The sequence below is a fragment of the Salvia splendens genome, chromosome 12, assembly GCF_004379255.2.
Source record: "Salvia splendens isolate huo1 chromosome 12, SspV2, whole genome shotgun sequence".
NCBI classification, from domain to species: Eukaryota; Viridiplantae; Streptophyta; class Magnoliopsida; order Lamiales; family Lamiaceae; genus Salvia; species Salvia splendens.
The window spans coordinates 26,115,856-26,135,843 of NC_056043.1; positions in this window are offsets into that span (position 1 = coordinate 26,115,856).

Sequence of the window (19,988 nt, forward strand, 5' to 3'; positions counted from 1 at the left end):
CTTATCAAACTGCTCACACTTACCACATGCTTGTCCTCAAGCGTGAAGAACAAACAAAAAAGAAATAAGTCGAATTCTAGCCTGGTTACACCCCTGACCGACTCTATCCTAAACTAGACTCTAAACTTTGACGCAAAGAAAAAACACACAAACGACGGACAAACACATATAAACAGACACACAAGTACTTAAACACATTGAACGGGCTATATTTTCAACCTTCTCTCCCCTTGGGATCAGGTGCAATCCGGCCTTAGACAACCTTGAACTTCTGTCGCCCCCCTTTTCCTTCCCAGACAGTATATCTGCTCGTCAAGATCACCCAAACTCTCGGCCAAACACCAGATTCGCTCAGTCACTCATTCTTTACCGGGATGTTAGGACTGTTTTCTGTCAAAATGCTGAACCACAGATGCTTCGGGCTCAGATCTTACGTGTGGCTCTTGAAGGGCTTTAAGGCTTGTAAAGAGGCTATTGGCTTATAATGTTGGGGGTTGGATGTTCCTAAGGCTCTAGGTTCAAAAACTACTACTTTATTTCAATGTGGGGGAACTGTGTGCACTTGGGCTTTTGGCTATTGCTTCTCTTCGGCTGGACGTTTCTTGATATTGGACTCCAACTGGTCAGTAGCTTCTTTGTAGCTTCGCCACCCTTAATCCTTCTTTTTGTGGTCAAGTGTTTTCGACCATTTTCTTCAACATTTCTTTATGTGGCTTCGTCACCCTTATTCCTTCTTATTTTTTGGACCTGAGATTTTTCCTGGTCGATTTTCTCTTTGCCCCTCGACTTCTTTCTCCAGTTGGTTTTTCTTGTATGTCTTCCTGGCCAGTCGCCTTCTTGCCTTACGCCTTGCACACACACAGTCCCAGTGGCTAGTGGATTATATTTGGGCATAGATTTAGCTGGAAAGAGGGGTTCTAAGGGTGGTTTTTTTTTATGGGGGTATCCTACTGCCTTCAGGACTTGCTACACGCGGTCACCTTACCCTAGGAATCATGTGGCAGCCGCTCTTTTCTTTTCTAAATTGTGGAAAGTGGTTCCACTTAGGCTTATAACTCACCATTTAAGAGGGCTTTTGTATCTGGCTCTAAGGATGAGTTTTTCTCATACTTGCATCATCTATACTGACTAGGAGATACTAAGGGGGGTGGTTTCCATTGTCCAGCATGCTTATCTCCCTCAATTCCCCTCACCTTTAGTTTGAGGCAGTTGAGTTTTAAGCCCGCGTTTTAACACATGTACTAAAAAACAAAACTTAACCTAAACTGACTTACTAGGGACTGACTCGACACATGACAACACATATATACAATTATACTGGCCATTATCTCCTCCCACTTCATCCTTGCTTGCCTTCACGCAAGTTTAGTGAAGTGGAAAACAAGATGACCAGTATCCAACACATAGAAGCACAAAAGACCGGAAAACACATAACACATAGAGAACATATTATATATGAAACTTCTCACACTTAGACTATGCAATAGGCTAAGTGTGAGAAGAATAACGAACATAGAGAACACATAGACAATGTGGAACAAGAACTAATATGCAAAACATATTATGTCAACAAAAACTTCTCACACTTAGACTATGCAATAGGCTAAGTGGAAGAAGATATATGACTCTCATAAAAAAACACAAAACAAAGACAACTTCTAAACATCCTAAACACATATAACGTTGTAAACCCCCGTCTTCTCACACTTAGACAATGGAATAGACTAAGTGTTATGAATGAGGGTATACGCATGCTAAAACATGTACAAAAAATAGAAAAAACAGAACTAGAAAAAAACTCAAGTTTACTGAAAATAAAAAGAAAGCTAACTGGTCAGTTGGTAGGGTCGGTCATCGTCTCCTCTGGATCCTCTTTGGTCAGGAGCCTTGTGCAGTTTCCTTCTCGGGTTCCTTTGTTGGTACACATCAGGGGTGTCACTCTTTTTCTTATGATTCTTGAAAGTCCCCTTGATTTTCCTCCTTTCCATGGGTCGCAGATGATGGTTGCTGGGGACCTTGCTCCCGATCAGTTTGGGCACTTGTCCCAGCTTCTTGATGATAATGGCCAATAGGACCACCCTGGGCTTCTTGGTCTCCTTTTTTTGCTTTGCTGCCCCATTGCCTTTCCTCTTTCTTTCTTGGTTGCATTTTCCTTCTTTGTCTTAATTTTCCTGTAAGTCGGTTTCTGGTACTGGTGTCTCTTTTTGGGCAGCAGGGATGGCAAGTGGATTGTCGATGTTGGCCTCCTGTACTGGCTGGGCGAAAGTTGCAGTCGGGTTCTCCCCAGGTTTTGTAGGAGAACCCCCTTCTTGGATAGTAAGGGTCGATGACGGATGTCCAGCAACAGCAGGGGTCTCTGACTTGGTTGTAGCATGTTTTGGATCCTCCCTAAGTTTTGTAGGAGGTTCACTATCTTACTGGCCAGTATCAGTGTCCTTGCTCTTCTTTTTGTTGCAAGGAGTCTTGTCCTCCTCGCTTGAGATCTCTACAAGATCATGAACCTTGTTGGGCCCCTTCTTTTTCTCAATGCTACGCCCGATGATTCGCCTCGATGCGCGCTGCAGCCCTTGTTTTCTCTCTGCCTTCTTCTCGGCCAGTTGGTGAGCCCCAGTGGCTCTAGCGAATCTTGACTTCTGACAAATAGTCTCTTCAATATCCTCTTCATCAGGTTCTTTAGTGGTTTCCCTTGAATTCTCTTCCGGGCCATGATTGATTTCAGGTTCAACAACTGGTTCAGTTTCATCAGGACCACTCCTCTTGGTCAGTATGTCCCCCTTATCCTTCGTCTTGCTTGATTCTCCAAATGACTCTTTCCGTTCAGGCTCCTTGTAGCCTGAACGGGAAGTGATCCTTCTTAGTAGCCTCGTTCAGCTTTCGGTAGTCAATACACATACTCCACCCTGTAACAAGTCGAGTGTGGACTAACTCATTTTTATCGTTCTTAACGACCTGTATTCCTGACTTCTTTGGCACCATATGTACGAGACTAACCCATTCACTGTCTGGTATGGAATATATGATTCATAGGGATAACAGCTTCAATACTTCCTTCAGCACTTCTTCAATCATGTTCGGATTCAATTTGCATTGCGGATCTCTCCAAGGTTTTGCTCCTTCTTCTAGGCGAATGTGATGCATGCACATATCTGGACTGATTCCTGCCAAGTCAGAGAGTGTCCACCCGATGGCCTTCTTGTTTCTCCGGATTACATTCAACAATTCCTCTTCTTGTCCCTTAGTTAAGCTGCTGTTAATAATCACTGGGAAATTTTCATTTTCCTCTAGATACGCATATTTGAGTCCAGGCGGAAGCGTTTTCAATTCTTTCTTGGGGACATCTTTTTCCTGGGGCAAGGGATTTTTCTTTGTCGGCCCAGTTGTTATTCCCTTCTTAGACTCAGTAGAACTGTCCATGCTTGCCACATAAGGTGTCTTCCTTGATCTAGCTAGCTCCGGATTCGTACATAACTCCAAAATCGCTTCATCTAGCTCCTCATCTGATAACTCACTCGAGTTCATTGCTTCACACAAGCTGGCTACTTCTCTATCAACGGCATGACTCATTTCGGAATTTTCAATTTGTTCCTGCATTAACTTTGTCTCAAGATATTCCTGGACCAAAGGGTTAATAACATCCACATCATGCAAATTTTCAACGTCAAGAGGTTTTTTCATTGCCTCATCTATGCTGAATGTATATTTCTCCCCATTGTAATCAAGGTAGATGGTACCATCAAAGACATCAACGATAGTCTTTGCGGTACGCAGGAAGGGTCTCCCTAAGAGTACTCCGCCAGACTCATTATCACTCATTCTAATCACATGGAAATCAGCTGGGTACAAGAAGTCATGTACCTTCACTATCACATTCTCAAGCACTCCTTCAGGACAAATGCATGATCTGTCTGCCAATTGGATCACAACTTTCGTATCCACCATACCTACCACTACTAACTTCTTGTATATGGACAGTGGTAGCACATTAATGGATGCACCTAATTCACACATATCATGCTCGATTTTTACATCACCAATAGAGATGGGTAAGGTAAACATACCTGGATCATTACATTTCGAAGGCATCATCCGCTTTTGAATTACTGCGGAGCCATTCTCACCTATCAAAATCTTCCCACTGGGTCTAGCCTTCCCAGCTATAAATTCCTTGATGAACTTGCTAAACACTGGCAATTTCAAAGCCTGTAAGAATGGTAGAGTAATCTCTAATTTCCCGAAAATATCCATGAAGTCTACCGGCTCTTCCTTCTTCTTCTTGGCTTCCCCCCGGCTTGGGAAAGGTCTCAGTCGTTTCCCTGCTCCTGTAGAGCTTTCAGCTAAGAACTCTCCGGTTTCCACCCCTACTACCTCGTTCTCCAACTCTGGCTCTGGATCGAGGAAGAATGGTTCAGTTGACTTAGGCAAGGGTTTCTCTAAATCTCATGTTTTAAGGTCATCATTGACCAAGGGATTTTCTCCTTCCAAGTTCCTAGACATTGGAATTGTATCCTCGTCCTTCCTGCTTTTGGTGGGCGCTGTAACTTCCTTTGGTTTCATTACTGGGCATTCATATTCTTTCCCAGATCTCAAAGTAATTTGGCTGATATTGGCCTTGCCAGGTGGCCTTACAGAGGCAGAAATTTTACCCTCGTTCCCCCGCATGTCACTCAAGGAAGTAGTTATTTGTGACAGCTGCTTTGCTTGCATATCCATCGCTGCCTTCTGTTCTTGCTGAGCATCCTGAAGTTTATGGACTACATCATTGTTCGGCTGTAAGTTGTTCTGCATGTGCTGCTGAGAACTGATGAGGTCGTGCACCATTTCATTAAGGTTCCTTAGTGGCTTAGGACTTGGCTGACTAGGTCCAACATTTTGACTTGTTCCACTTCCTTGGGCTGGACGTATATTTCCTCGACCTCCTGAATTGTTGTTGAACTGGTTTCCTTGACCTGGGTAATTGGGTTGGAAGTTCCTTTGATGTGGTGGAACATAGGAGTTTCCTAGATGGGTTTGATTCCTATTTCCCCAAGTTGAGTGATCCCCTTGGTTCCTGGTGTTCCAATTGCCTTGTCCTTCCTGATTCCTCCAGTTGCCTTGCCTCTCGGGCTGAGGTGCGACCTGTATACTTTGTTGTGGTGCTGGCTGGCTTGGCTCGTTATCAGACCATCTGAAATTCGGATGATTCCTCCATGGTGCATCTCTTTGTCTTCCAGGGTTCCAACTACCATCAGGATTCCAACTCCCTATTGCATTCACCTGGGCTTGGTAATCTCCTTCCTGGGGTCCGTAATACTGTTGAATTTGAGACTCTCCTTGACCTAGAGGTTTCTCCTTCGCTTGTGGCGCTGGCGCATTGGTTTTCTCGATAGCGTTCAAAAGAGCTTTTTCGAGTCTGTCTATTCTTGCTTCCACTTTATCGTCCTCTTTCTCCTTCAATGCATTTACAGAGCCTCTTCTTACAGCATTCCTCGGTTGTCATATGCTTTCTTGGCATCTATCAGCATCCCCAGGATCTCTCTTGCCTCGCTTTCTCTTTTTCTTGTAAAATTTCCCGCGCTCGAGAAGTTCATTAAGTCCTTTGACTCAGGAGTCGTCCCTTCATAAAATAGAGAATAGGTCTTTGCCTCTATCATCCGGTGATTCGGGCATGCATCCAGCAATCCTTTGAACCTTGACCAGTACTGGCTTAATGATTCGTCATAATCCTGTTTGCACTCTACAATTTCCTTCTTCAGGGCTTTTGTCTTGTTGAATGGAAAGAAATAGTCTAAGAACTCCAATTTGAAATCCCCCCAGGTGCGGATAGAATCTGGGGGTAACCTCAATAACCAAGTGTTGGCTTCCCCTTTGAGAGTGAAAGGAATCGCACGCAAGCGAAAATCCTCCTCTGTCGCGTCATTCGGTCTCTTTTGAATGCTGCATAGCTTACTGAATTCTTTCAAAAATTCGTATGGGCACTCACTCCTTCGCCCAGAAAATGTCGGCAAGACGCCAAGCACATTCGTTTTTATCTCAATAGACCTCTGACGTGGGTTCATTACTATTGTTTGTGCTGGCTCTCCATCTAGATGAGCCGTTAGTGACCCTATCTTGGGATCTGGGTCTGCTACGTGCGCCATCTCAACTTCCTCTGCCTCCCCTGTTTCTGACTCTGTTTCTGATTCTGGTGGGGACTTCGGATCTGTTCGTCCGGATGACTCCCAAGATTCGTCGCTAGAAAACTCACTCGGAAACGGATCTCCCGTGGTGAACCCTGATCTGGTGGTTACGGTGGATACTGTATCCTTGACCTTCCAAACGTATTGACCGTGCTTCCACTCAGACGAGTAGCTCCAATAGGTAGATCGTGAGCCCCTGCTCATAAACTACAAAGAAAAGGAAAGAACAAATCAAAACTATTTACACCAAAGACTCTAAACATTAACACAAAGTACGCCATCCATCCCCGGTAACGGCGCCATTTGAAGAGCTGCGCTGACGCATCAGCGTAGTGAGTAGGACAAGTGTGCACAGAAATAGTCTACGCAAGTGCTCAGTCAAGACACCACGCTCCTTAAATCCACTGGATCACTAGGTCCAGGAACTCAAGAGAACATACAATTTTTTTGTCGTTGGACACACTCGACTCCCCTTCAAAAAATAAATCCCTCAACCCGAATACTATGAATTAGTATAGGGAAGTGGGGTCGATCCCACAGAGATGGATTCGCAACGTAATGCTAAGAGACCTTGGGACAAAACGGCTGCTGCCACGCAAAAAGGGTTGAGAATTTTTTTACTAACTCTAGACCTAGGCATGAAATTTAAATGCTAGCCCTAAGACAAAGAACACTTAAATCAGACATCAACTCCGAAAGACACAATTTACTTCCTAGACCGAGTAAATGACTAACTAATTATGACTAGGCAGAAAGAATAAAAGAGTGGGGACCATGAAATCCAAATTTGGCAAGTACGTCAAAAGCTGCAGATAACAAACTTCATGCTCCAACTAATATCAACATGCAATTTCCTAACTGATTCAGATACGCAAGTGGAGAAAACAGAGTACATACCTAGATTCAAACAGAATATAGAAATTCGGACGCCGGAAACTTGCTACAAATCGGAAATACATCAGATCTACGTACACTAGGCGAAACGAAATGAAAACACGTAAACTAGGCATAAAATCAAATCATTCCTGCTCAGATTTACGTCGAACGCTCAATCCACTCCGGATCCAAGCAATCCGAGCCTAACAACCAACAAAATCGACTCCATAACTCCGGTTCTCACAGATCTGCTCTGATCAACTCCGAATTCCAACAATCACAGACAATCCTACAACATCAACCTAATCAAACCTCCGATTCATCCACGAATAGTCTCCATTCACCCAGATCCAAACATAAACCTGCAATAACTCAGAAAACAACTACGAAAACATCCAACTCCAACAATCCGACTCCGAAATACAAGCAAACTCAACCAACGAACCAGAAACCAACACAATAGATGTAAGAGAAAATAAAACTTACATAGAACAGAGAATATTTGGTAGCAACAGAGGACCGAGCTTCGAACAGCGAAGCTCGGCGAAATCAGCGAAATAAGAAATTCAGAATTTAAATTGTTTCTTCACCCCAAAGAAGGACGTTGTTACAACCCTCAAAACAACTTTCGGAAGACTAAATGTGACCCCCAAAGTGTGAACCAAGTGTGTGAAAAAGTGAACTGAGCAGCCAGCTGTTAGCGAGGTCCCCAACCGAGAGGATCCCTCCAGCTTGCATGCTTCCCCCTTTTATAGATGCGGACATAGCCTTCTAGAGTCTTCGTAGAAATCCCTATTCTACCCTTCAACTCCGAGGCTTCCTCCGTCCAGCAATTTTCTTCATATTGTTCACTCTTTCACCAACTTCCTAAGACCATGTAAGCGTCCTCTTCCCTTCCTGGATCTGGCGAAATCTTCACACACCTGGCTTAAAACGTGCGTTAGACCCAGTAATTTCACGATATAAACCCCTAGACCTATGCATGAAATTAGCCTTATCAAACGTCTTGTACTTTTTCACTATGTCCTTCCTAATTATTTGTGACTTTGGCACATTCTTATCCAAATTGTTAGTTTTTTTTGTGTGTGAGATTGATGTTGCTAACATTTCATGAAGTTGGAATTTCCATTTTGATGGCTAATATGTGCATATTTTAATTTTTATCTACTACTATCATTCATATATCAACACGCATAATATAAGGAGGGATTTCTTAGCACGTGATCTTCTACTAATATTCCCAAGAAAAAAATATACTCTGTAAACAGAAAAATGTAATGTCCACGCAAGTGCCACTAATTGTTATGATTAATCGTTGGTAAATTAACTATAGTTTTCATCGTATTACAAAAATGGCACGATTTTAAGTTTTGAAAGTAACTTAATTTAAAAACTAGTAGTACAGAGTAACATAGTAATCTGAAAACACCAACAAGAATAGATGCACGCATTAGAGCATTGTGGAGGCCTATCTCCAGAGCCATCTCATAGTCTATCTCCGTTTTTTTCTCCATCTCAGAGCCCATCTCAGAGCTCATCTCTCTGCAATGAGAGCTCATCCAAAGCCTATCTCATAGCCCATCTCAATTCCACATCATTATTATTTTTAATATTTACTTTTAACTATTTGTGTAATTAAAAGACAACGTAAATATATACGGCAAAAAAAATCATATAAAAACGTAATAAAACATCCTACATTATGACAAGATATTCCTATATATATTTTCTATTTCATCTATTTTATTTTATAATATTAACATTTTCTATTTTATTCACTCATTGTGACAAGATATTCCTATACATAAAATAATGTACGCGTAATGTCTATTAATGTAGAGTCCGAATTTAAATAATGTACGTGTCTCAAGGAATAATGTTTAGACTAAGTAGAACTAAATAATGTACGCCAAGGGGCCTTTAATGTATATGCGTAATACTAAATGATATACCCGTGTAAGTATTTAATGTTTGGTGAGAGTTGAATCCATATCCTTTGGTTTAGCAATCCATGAGGCTAGGTTGTAGTACTCACTTAAAAATGAAACAATCACCAAGGGCAGGGAGTTTGATTCATTCCCCTTGGGTTTAGCAACCATGGGGCTAGGGTATAGTACTATTACATAATTAAATTTCATTTTTTAATGTGTGTTTTAGATTTGATACAGTAAATAATGTACCAATAGTATCTAATAATGTACATTCGTATCAGTGAATAATTTACAGATTGAAGCGAATAATGTTGAAAGGAACTTGAATTCATGCCCTTTGAGTTTAGTAATCCATGAGGCTAGGTTATAGTACCCACTTAAAAATGAAACAATCATCAAGGGCAGGGAGTTTAAATCATTCCCCTTGGGTTTTTCAATCCATGGGCTAGGGTATAGTACCACCACATGAATTAAATTTTATTATTTTATGTGTGTTTTAGATTTGGTACAGTAAATAATATACAAATAGTATCTAATAATTTACATTCATAACATCGAATAATGTACAAATTGCAGAGAATAATGTTGAAGGTAACTTGAATTCATGCCTTTTAGGTTTACCAATCCATGGGTCAAAAGTAAATAGTAATGTAAACTTATAACATAATAATAGTAGGGATAAAATTATAAAGTAGGATAACTTCAAAACAATGTAATACTTAACTACTAAATAATGTACGTCTTAAAGCAAGTATAAAAAATAATATATCTCGAAAACAAACTAAAAAATGTCAATAATTCCTCTTGTCTGTATGCTTCTCTGGTCATTCTATATATCTTTCAGCATTGGAGAGTTTCTCGAATCATGGTGGCCCATCTGATCACAAACTGGGATAGCTTAACCCTAAGGGATGAGAACTAAGTTCAGTCCACTAGGGTCTCTACGGGGAGTTGTAGGTTCTGCCACATCATCGTCCTCCATTTTTCAGACATCTCTTGCCGCAGCCGGTGCGCTAATGCAATGGGCATGTCATCGTAATCGACTCTGGCCATCTTTGTACCTATTCAGAAATATATTCATTTATTAGTTAAAATGATACATTACTAGTTACTACAGAATTACATTACCGGTGAATTAGAGCTTACATTAACAAGGTAACTCAAAATGTGTATTATGCATCCTAAATGTATAACACACAATAATGTACCACATAAAATAATATAAATCTTTGTTTAAAATAAAGTACACGTGCTTAATGTAAACAAACATACTCCAAATAATGTTTCAAAAATGTAGAACATCATAGTGAAGTAATGTACGAATAAATCATCATAATGTAGCATTTCTTGTCAAAATAATGTACAGACTACAATGTTCCTTGACAATATCATTTAATGTACATATATGTCAGAGTAATGTAATAAAACCAGATGCACAGATATAGCTACATGATGTAACAGGACTTTATGTATAAAAGTAACATTTATTAATGTACTAATCTATCTAAATGATGTAACAATAATGGATATTTTAAGTCATGTACAAGTATGCATGTATAATGTAGAATATTTTTAACACAATAATGTACATAAAAACAATGATGTACAATTTGTGTGAATTATGTTAAAAAACAAATTAAAAAACCTATGGTTTGGTTAGTCTGCCTCTTAGACGTGCCTCCTTTGTTCACCATTTTGTTAGTTGAATTCTTCTTCTTTTTTTTTACGAAACAAAAATATGATGTAGCATTAGTCAATTTGATAATGTAGTTTATGAAAACAAGAGTATATAAAACCAGAGCATAATATAAGAAAAGGTACAGCATCAGACTAAAGAAGCATTCAAACTTAATTCACTACTGTAACAGTCCAAACAAGTATGAACAAAGAACAAACAATGCCTAAAGTCTACGAAATAAAAACGCAAGGGTTTAAATCACTGAATGAAAATCATTTTCAACACACAGTGGAGTGAATCGCGTCGAAAAATTACCCGTGTTTCGAATCTAAAACCGTCGATCGAGTTCAGAAACAGCCAATTCGAGACTATGGACTTCGGGTTGATAAAATTGAGCAATGATTTTGACATAGCGACCTTGTTCTTCGGGCCTTGAAGCGGAGAGAAACTAGGGTTCTCGAGGCGGTTAGAGTTTGGATAGTGAGAATTGAGGGACTGAGGGAATGGTGGGAGAATGGAATAATCCGCTTCAATCTCGGAGCTGCCGTTTAGAAACTGCCACATATAATTGTTTGTTTACTATAATACCCTTTAATGTACAAAATCGCGGAAGGGATCAGCTAAGGCATAAGCTAATCCACCATATAATACACTAATGAAAAATAAACATGTGGAATCTATTTATAAAATTAAATAAAAAACTTCCTTCGCATCTTCACTCATTAGTCATTACTCTCTCCCTCCCTACACTGCAACTCATTTGTCTTTAAGAGGAAGAAACACCGATTTCCCTCTCTTATCTCTCCGTTCGCACACACCGATTCAAGCCTGTAATTCACTATTGCCTGATTTCTGATGTCTACATTTTCATAGCACTGACTCAGGCGCCAGGGAAAAGGACGAGGGGGAGGGGGAAGAGGGGGAGCTCCGCCGCGTAGTCGGATTTAGGATTTGTGTGGTGCTTCTCCGGGAACGAGGAGGCAGCGCACGACAGGGGATGGGGGCGACGGTGGAGCGGTGGGGAGAGGAAACTGCGGGCGGGGTTTAATTGGGGTTTGGGGGAGATTAGGGAGGTGGAGGAGGACGGCAATGGAGATGGAGGAGAATGCAGGAGCTGAGGCAGCGCCATTTTGGGAGAGGAGAGAGAAATGGGGTTTAGGAAGGGGAAATTGATTGAGGAAGTTTTTTATTTAATTTTATAAATAGATTCCACATGTCTATTTTTCATTAGTGTATTATATAGTGGATTAGCTTATGCCTTAGCTGATCCCTTCCCACAAAATCGGGGCAATAATGTAGGACGTGGAATCTAATTACATCCATTAGATTTTTAAATCCAATGGCTTATATTAGTGTTGTGTTTAAGACTAAGAGGGTATTAGGATCCAAATGCACTATATATATAGGATATTAGGATCCAAATGCACTATATATATAGAGTTGTTATCAATGTCGAACCAATTTTAAAGACCGAACTAGAGACCAAATCTGGGCCATTAGATCTAGTTTTTTTGATGAGATGTGCTGCTGCGTAAATTTTTCGGTCTTCATTACAAGCCTATTTTACTTCATTGTATAGGTTTATTACTTCATTCCGTACGTAATACCTTGAAACTACAACATGTTTTTACTTTCTTCCAGTAGGTTTTGAAATGATTCAACATATGTTTCATTTGAATTCATTGTCCTGAGTTTTTACTTTATTTACATTAAAAAATGCAATTTATTCAAGTGTGTTTATTACTTCATTCAGAAACGTTATTACTTCATTGGATAAGGTTTTTACTTCATTCCAGTAGGACTTCAAATGCTTCTACACATACTTCATTCCAATAATTTATTACATCATTCCATGTGTTTATTACACCATATCAGCGTTGTGGCGGTGGTGATAGATATTGTAGAGAGAAAGAACGGCACGCGACGGCGAAACCGCATTTACGTACTGGAATGAAGTAATAATCCTACTGGAATGAAGTAAAAACCTACTGGAATGAAGTTAAATCTTCGTAACATGTTCGTATGACTTATTTTACCTTCGGATGAATTAAAATAGGCTTGTGATGAAGGCAAAAATAATTGATAAATTTGTGTCTCTCATCCATAAAAAACTAGATCTAAAAACCCTAATTTGGTATGGTTCGGTGGTTCGGTCTTTAAGAGTGGATTTGTGAATAATGGGACTCTATATAGATATATATATATATATATATCCCCTTATACGCCCAATACCTCTTTAGTGTAGAACTAGAGACTAAATATTGATCATTGGATTTAGATTTTAATGGCTGAGATTAAACATACTACATCTTAATCCCCCCATTCATCCGGTTAATTATTTGTTTCAGCCAAGGGATAGAATAGTCTTTTTCTAAAGCAGTCAAAACAAGTAAAATTGATTCTGCGTAAAACAAAAACCCAAGAATTATGGTAAAATTAATTTCACCGCTTCCACTTCCCGTCCTCACTTTTCAACTCCCCCCTTCTTTTCCCACAATGCGGCGGAACGACTCAAATCGTCTTCTCCCACGCAGCAGCAGAGCAATACCAACCATCTTCTCCCACACCGCAGCGGCACGATTCCAATCGTATTCTCCCTCACCATGGTGGCCCCATTCTAATCGTCTTCTCCCACCGCGTCAGCACCATTCAAATTGGTCTGTTTTCTTATCCCTAGTTATCAAACAATTATCACCATGGTGAACAGAAGGTGATCCAAACTTAAAGGTATTATTTTTATTCTACAATTTTACCATTCGATGAAAACTTTACAAACTAAAGTCTTGAATTTTGGTTGTCGATGAGCGTAATCTGCGTTCCAGATCTGGTGGTGGTGAGTTCAGTGATATGTTAATTTAGTAAGCTTCATGTTTTTTTAATTCTGATTTCATCTTAATCCCCACAAAATTTGTACTGTTTAAGTTTTCAATTTTTTATTTTCTGAGTTTCTGCAACTTTTTTTGCTTAGAAACTATGAGTTGGTAAATATGCTTCATCCTAAGTTTGTAATGTGAATTGATTCCTGCATAACATGAAGGGATTCCTAGATAGTATGAATTATTTTTTTTCCTTTTGATGAGTTCGTAATGTGAATTGATTGTTGTACAACATGAACGGATTTCTGGACAATATGGATTAATTTATTCGATTGATGATGTTTTGTCAATAGGATTTCTCCAAAAAATTTAACAGGTGTGGAAATTTGGTTCGAATTTGGTTCGCGTCAAATTTGGATTATTTTTTTGGAAATTTAAAATTAGAATATGAAGTTATTAAATAATAAGATGAAGTAATAAAAAGTATAAGATGAAATTATTGTTACGTTATGAAGTTACTTTTTTGAAAGGTTTAAATTAGAATATGAAGTTATTACATTATTTTTTGGGGAGGTTTAAATTTTGAATATTTGATTAATATGTGTATTTTCAATTGTATTGAATCAGAAGTCTGATGCCAAGAAGCCTGTTGCGAAGAGGAATGTCAAGGCCAAGCGGACAGCCACATATGAAGGGAAAAATGGATGCATTGTTGGCGAAAGTCAAAACAAGAAGATTAATTCAAGCACACACTACCATTTTCATTGTATATTAACTCAATCGAATAAGATTTTTTATATGTATTATGGTGAATCAAATTGCTAGTATTGTGAAACTAATTCTCAATTCAGGATTTCTTAGTGATCTTCAATATATGAGTTTTGATTTGTTTTGATGGTTCAAATCTAATTTATTTTAACTGTAGATGTGAATTGATTATAATATAAGATGAAATGATTTTTTAATAAGATGAAGAAATAATATCATAAGATGAAGTTATTTATTTTGAATTGTTGAAATTTGTTTCATTTTAACTGAAATGTTTCTACTTCTCAGGTGAAGTTATTTCATTATAAGATGAAATAATGTGATTATAAGATGAAGTGATTGCATACCTTAATTCTAATTTCGATTCATTTTTAGTGTATTTTGAGGTGGGTTGATTTTCAAGATTTGAGTTTCGATTTGTTTGATGGTTCATTTTAACTATATACCGTGAATTAATTATATTATAAGATGAAGTCATTTCGTAAACAGATGAAGAAATTATACCATAAGATGAAGTTATTTGTTTTGGACTGTTAAAATTTGGTTCATTTAACCGAAATGTTTCCATTTCTCGGATGAAGTTATTTCTTTATAAGATGAAGCACAGTAATTATAAGATGAAGTGATTGAACGACGACATTGTAGCAGCGACGGCGGTGACACAATACATTAGGGCCGAGTTGCGGGTGAATTTCAACCCGGTTCGACCTTGAGTCGGTAGGGCCGAGGCGCGGCGTTGGGAGTCGAGTTATGGGCGGTAACCGACGCCGGATGTCACGAATCAACGATGGCTATAAGTTGCTGAGAAGGGAGATTGATGAAGAGGATTTTTCGGATGGCTAGAGTTCGAAATTGGGGGCAGGGATGAGAGTGAACGAGTTTAAGTGAGAGAAGTAGTGAGAGAGAGGCTAGACGTGAGTGAGATGGGGAATGACCGGTGGCCTACCGCAACTCGCCGGCGAAGGCAGAGGCACGAGAGAGAGAGGCAGTGAGCGGCGAGAGGTAGAAGATGGAGGAGGGATGTAGAACAATTTTTAGGGTGAATCACGTATAGAAATAACCAATCTTGCATGTTGATTTCCATTAATACCCTTAAGCAATTATTTTGTGAATAAAATAATGAAATTATGGTAAATCATATTTGACCACAAGATTATATCAATCAAGATCAGATTACAAAAATGGGTGGACAAGATTTAGCCTCTAGTTCGGTCTTTAAAATTAGTTCGACATTGAATACAATCCTATATATATGAGTGTTATTCTCCTATTCATTCCTTAGATCCTTTATTCTTCTTAATATGAGCCGTTAGATCTCATTCATCAACGGTCCAGATGATCTGCATTATTACACTATAATGGTGCATTATTAGTCGGTGTGCATTATTCAACTGAAAATCTGCATTATTACACTATAATGGAGCATTATTAGTCGGTGTGCATTATTCAATATAAAATCTGCATTATTAAATGACACGTGACATCAATCTAACCATCGGATGACAAAATCGTGGGGCTGAGATCAAGAAGGAAAAAGGAGAAAATATGCAAAAAGGAAATGAATACATCCATATACATACATATATATATATATATATGTACAGGGGAGTGTTATTCTCCTTTTCACATCTTAGATCCTTTTTTCCTTCTTAATATTACGCGTTAGATCTAAGGCATCAACGGATCAGATTGATTCTATAAAATTGGTTCCGTGTTGCATTATAGAAGGTGGTTGTATGCATTACAGGGTTATTATTGACATTTGACGGAAAAGTAACTGCCACATTTTGGTATCTGCGAATAATGCACCACATGGTCAGGAGTAATGCATATAATTGACTATATAATGCACAATATGTGAACTGCAATGCATACGAATAAGATGTACCATGTTATGATGTTTGGACACACGTTTCTTGTTTCCCCTAAGGGTTTACTAAGCATAGGGGCTAGGGTATAGTACGTAGACACGTATGTAATCTTCACATGGTAACGAGTAATGGATATAATTGACTATATAATGCACAATTTGTGAACTGCAATGCATACGAACAAGATGTGTTGTGTTATGATGTTTGACACACGTTTCTTGTTCCCCCTAAGGGTTTAATAAGCTTACGGGCTAGGGTATAGTACGTACGCATTAATAACAAATTATAAAACGATACGAATAATTCATCAAATTGTCACGAGTAATGGATGTTATTAACTATATAATGCACAATATGTGAACTGCAATGCATACGAATAAGATGTACCATGTTATGATGTTTGACACACGTTTCTTGTTTCCCCTAAGGGTTTAATAAGCTTAGGGGCTAGGGTATAGTACGTAGACATTACTAACAAATTGTTGTTATTGAAATATACGTATGTGCATTATTTGGTTTAGGTAGTGCATTATGTAGCTGTTAATTGTCATTATCTCAGTATATTATGCATTATTAGAGGTATTGTGTATATGGGTTAATCAACGGATTGAAGATTACATACGTGCATTTAGTAATGTCTACGTACTATACCCTAGCCCCTAAGCTTATTAAACCCTTAGGGGAAACAAGAAACGTGTGTCAAACATCATAACATGGTACATCTTATTTGTATGCATTGCAGTTCACATATTGTGCATTTTATAGTTAATAACATCCATTACTCGTGACAATTTGGTGAATTATTCGTATCGTTTTATAATTTGTTATTAATGCGTACGTACTATACCCTAGCCCCTAAGCTTATTAAACCCTTAGGGGAAACAAGAAACGTGTGTCAAACATCATAACACAGCACATCTTGTTCGTATGCATTGCAGTTCACAAATTGTGCATTATATAGTCAATTATATCCATTACTCGTTACCATGTGAAGATTACATACATGTCTACGTACTATACCCTAGCCCCTAAGCTTATTAAACCTTTAGGGGAAACAAGAAACGTGTGTCAAACATCATAACACAGCACATCTTGTTCGTATGCATTGCAGTTCACATATTGTGCATTATATAGGCAATTATATGCATTACTCGTGACCATGTGGTGCATTATTCGTAGCAGTTTCCAGCCATTATTAGATTACTATTGTACCCTCATAATGCACAAAATAGGACAAATAATGCAACACAGGATTAATTACCCAATGTTGATCTTGACCGTCCATTTCTCTAATCTAATGGCTGATATTAAGAAGGAAAAAGGAGGAAATATAGGAAAAGGAAATGAATACATCCCTATATATACATATATATATATATGGATGTATTCATATCCTTTTTATAAATATTGTTCTTTTTTCCTTCTAAATCCTAGCCCCACGATTTTGATGATCTAATGGATGGAAATGAAGCAGATTATGATTATTTAAATTATAAAAATAATAGGAAAAGGTTAATTTTGGTATAGGAATAATTTTCAGTTATGATATCTTCCATGATTTCCTCCCTCAATCCTTTTCCAAATCCGTAGAAACTTTCTGCATATTCTTCAAAGATTACACGCCAACATTAATGTCTCTCCCACAATGATCATCATTTTTTACAGTTTATACGTCTTCACTATTTTTTTCTTGTCCCATAACCATTTGTTTAGAGATAAGCAATCAGTAGTTGTACACGACAATCTTAATCTCTCTCCTACGGTGAGTTCTCCATTGAAGACATTCTCAGTCCGAAATTGTTGTCTTTTTTTCTAAATCGAAGAAGACAGGATTGAGAGAGCGAGGAGAGTGGTGGAAAGATTCATTCACCACGCCGATTTCCAATTCATCCACAATCGGATCTAGAGATGTTGAAATTGGGGGAATTGAACAGTCTTTCTTCTCTCCTTCATCGTTTTTTCTCCATTGAAGTTCTTCTCAAAAAATTGTTGTCGCCTTTTTTCGATGGAAGACGTCTATTTTTTTATTATTGATAAACTTTGGTAGAAAGTTATTGTATTAGTCGTGTAATTGACGTCTATGGTTTGCTGTATTTGTTTGTGATTAGTTCGTTCTTGTATTTAGTTTTATTTTGCATAAATTGTTGTTTTATTTTCATGAAACCATCCATTGCTTACAGATTTTCATGTTTTCTTTTCGTAAGTTACAGCTTGTAATTTTTTGACAAATAATGTACTATATTAATTGAATAATGTACATTGTAATAATGTATGATTATAGCTGTATAATGTATATTTCGTATTTGAATAATGTACATTACAATGGGTTTAATGTGTGACATAAGTTAAATCCATTCCCCAAATAATGCATGTGTGGAACAGTGAATAATGTACAGATTGAAGAGAATAATGTTTTAAGGAACTTGAATTCAGGCCCTTTGGGTTAAGCAATCCACGGGGCTAGGTTGTAGTACCCACTCACAAACGGAACCATCACAAAGGGCAGAGAGTTTGAATCATTCCCCTTGGGTTTAGCAACCCATGGGGTTAGGTTATAGCACCACCACATAAATTAAATTTCATTTTTTAATGCGTTTAAGATTTGGTACAGTAAAATAATGTACCAATAGTATCTAATAATGTGCACGGATCAGTGAATAATGTACAGATTAAAGAGAGTAATGTTGTAAGGAACTTGAATTCATGCCCTTTGGGTTTAGCGATCCATGGGGCTAGGTTGTAGTACCCACTCACAAACGGAACCATCACAAAGGGCAAAGAGTTTGAATCATTCCCCTTGGGTTTAGCAACCCATGGGGCTAGGTTATAGCACCACCACATGAATTAAATCTCATTTTTTAAAGCGTTTAAGATTTGGTATAGTAAATAATGTACCAATAGTACCTAATAATGTACACGAATCAGTGAATAATGTACAGTTTGAAGAGAATAATGTTGAAAGGTAATTGAATTCAAACCATCCCAAGTTGTTGTACATCGTCATAAATCTAGACAAAATACCCTACAAATCTATTTCAAATCAGTTGGACACCTCCTAAAGTACATGTTGTTGTCTTTCTTGTTTCCAATAGGTGCTACAAAATCCTCTCTCACCGGGACCGCCACAGAGCCGTCGCTGCCACCGCAGCGCAGAAGGAATGAAGTTGATCATTGGGCATGAGCATTTCCAAACAAACCTACTTGCTTCATCTTCCTCCAACACTTCCTGGTTGGGTGAATTGAGATCGCCATTGCGGCCAAGTTCCTCCAACACCTCTTGGTTTAGCAAAAGTAAATTATATGTATCAGTGATGTAACGGATCAATAATGTACAAAAATATATGTAAATGCATGTGTAATAGCAACAATAGTAATGGTTAATATAACAGATCAGTAATGTACGATAAATAACAAATAATGCAAGATAACATATCAATAATGTACCAAAAGATATTTAATTTTTCCCATGCAACTCAGTAATGTACCAAGAAGTTCATATAATGAGTAGTAACTGACTAATAATGTACCAAACTTTATATATAATGCATGTATTACAACGAACACAATATTTTATAATGTAACTTGTCAGTAATGTATGAACATTGGTAATGTAATGTACAAAACGGTATAAATAATGTAGCTTGCAACAGAACATGATGAATAATGTATCAAATTAAACTAATGTAATGTACAAAACGGTATAAATAATGTACCATATACATGGTAATGTAAAAATCCAGTTAAAAGCATAATATACAAATGGAAGCAAATACTGTACAAATCCAATTAAATAATGTGCATATGCCTTTTGAAAGAAGATACAGATGACCATATAGAGCAGAAACTGTAACTCAAAAATTTTAAAATTTAGATCCCAATAAAAACACATTCAA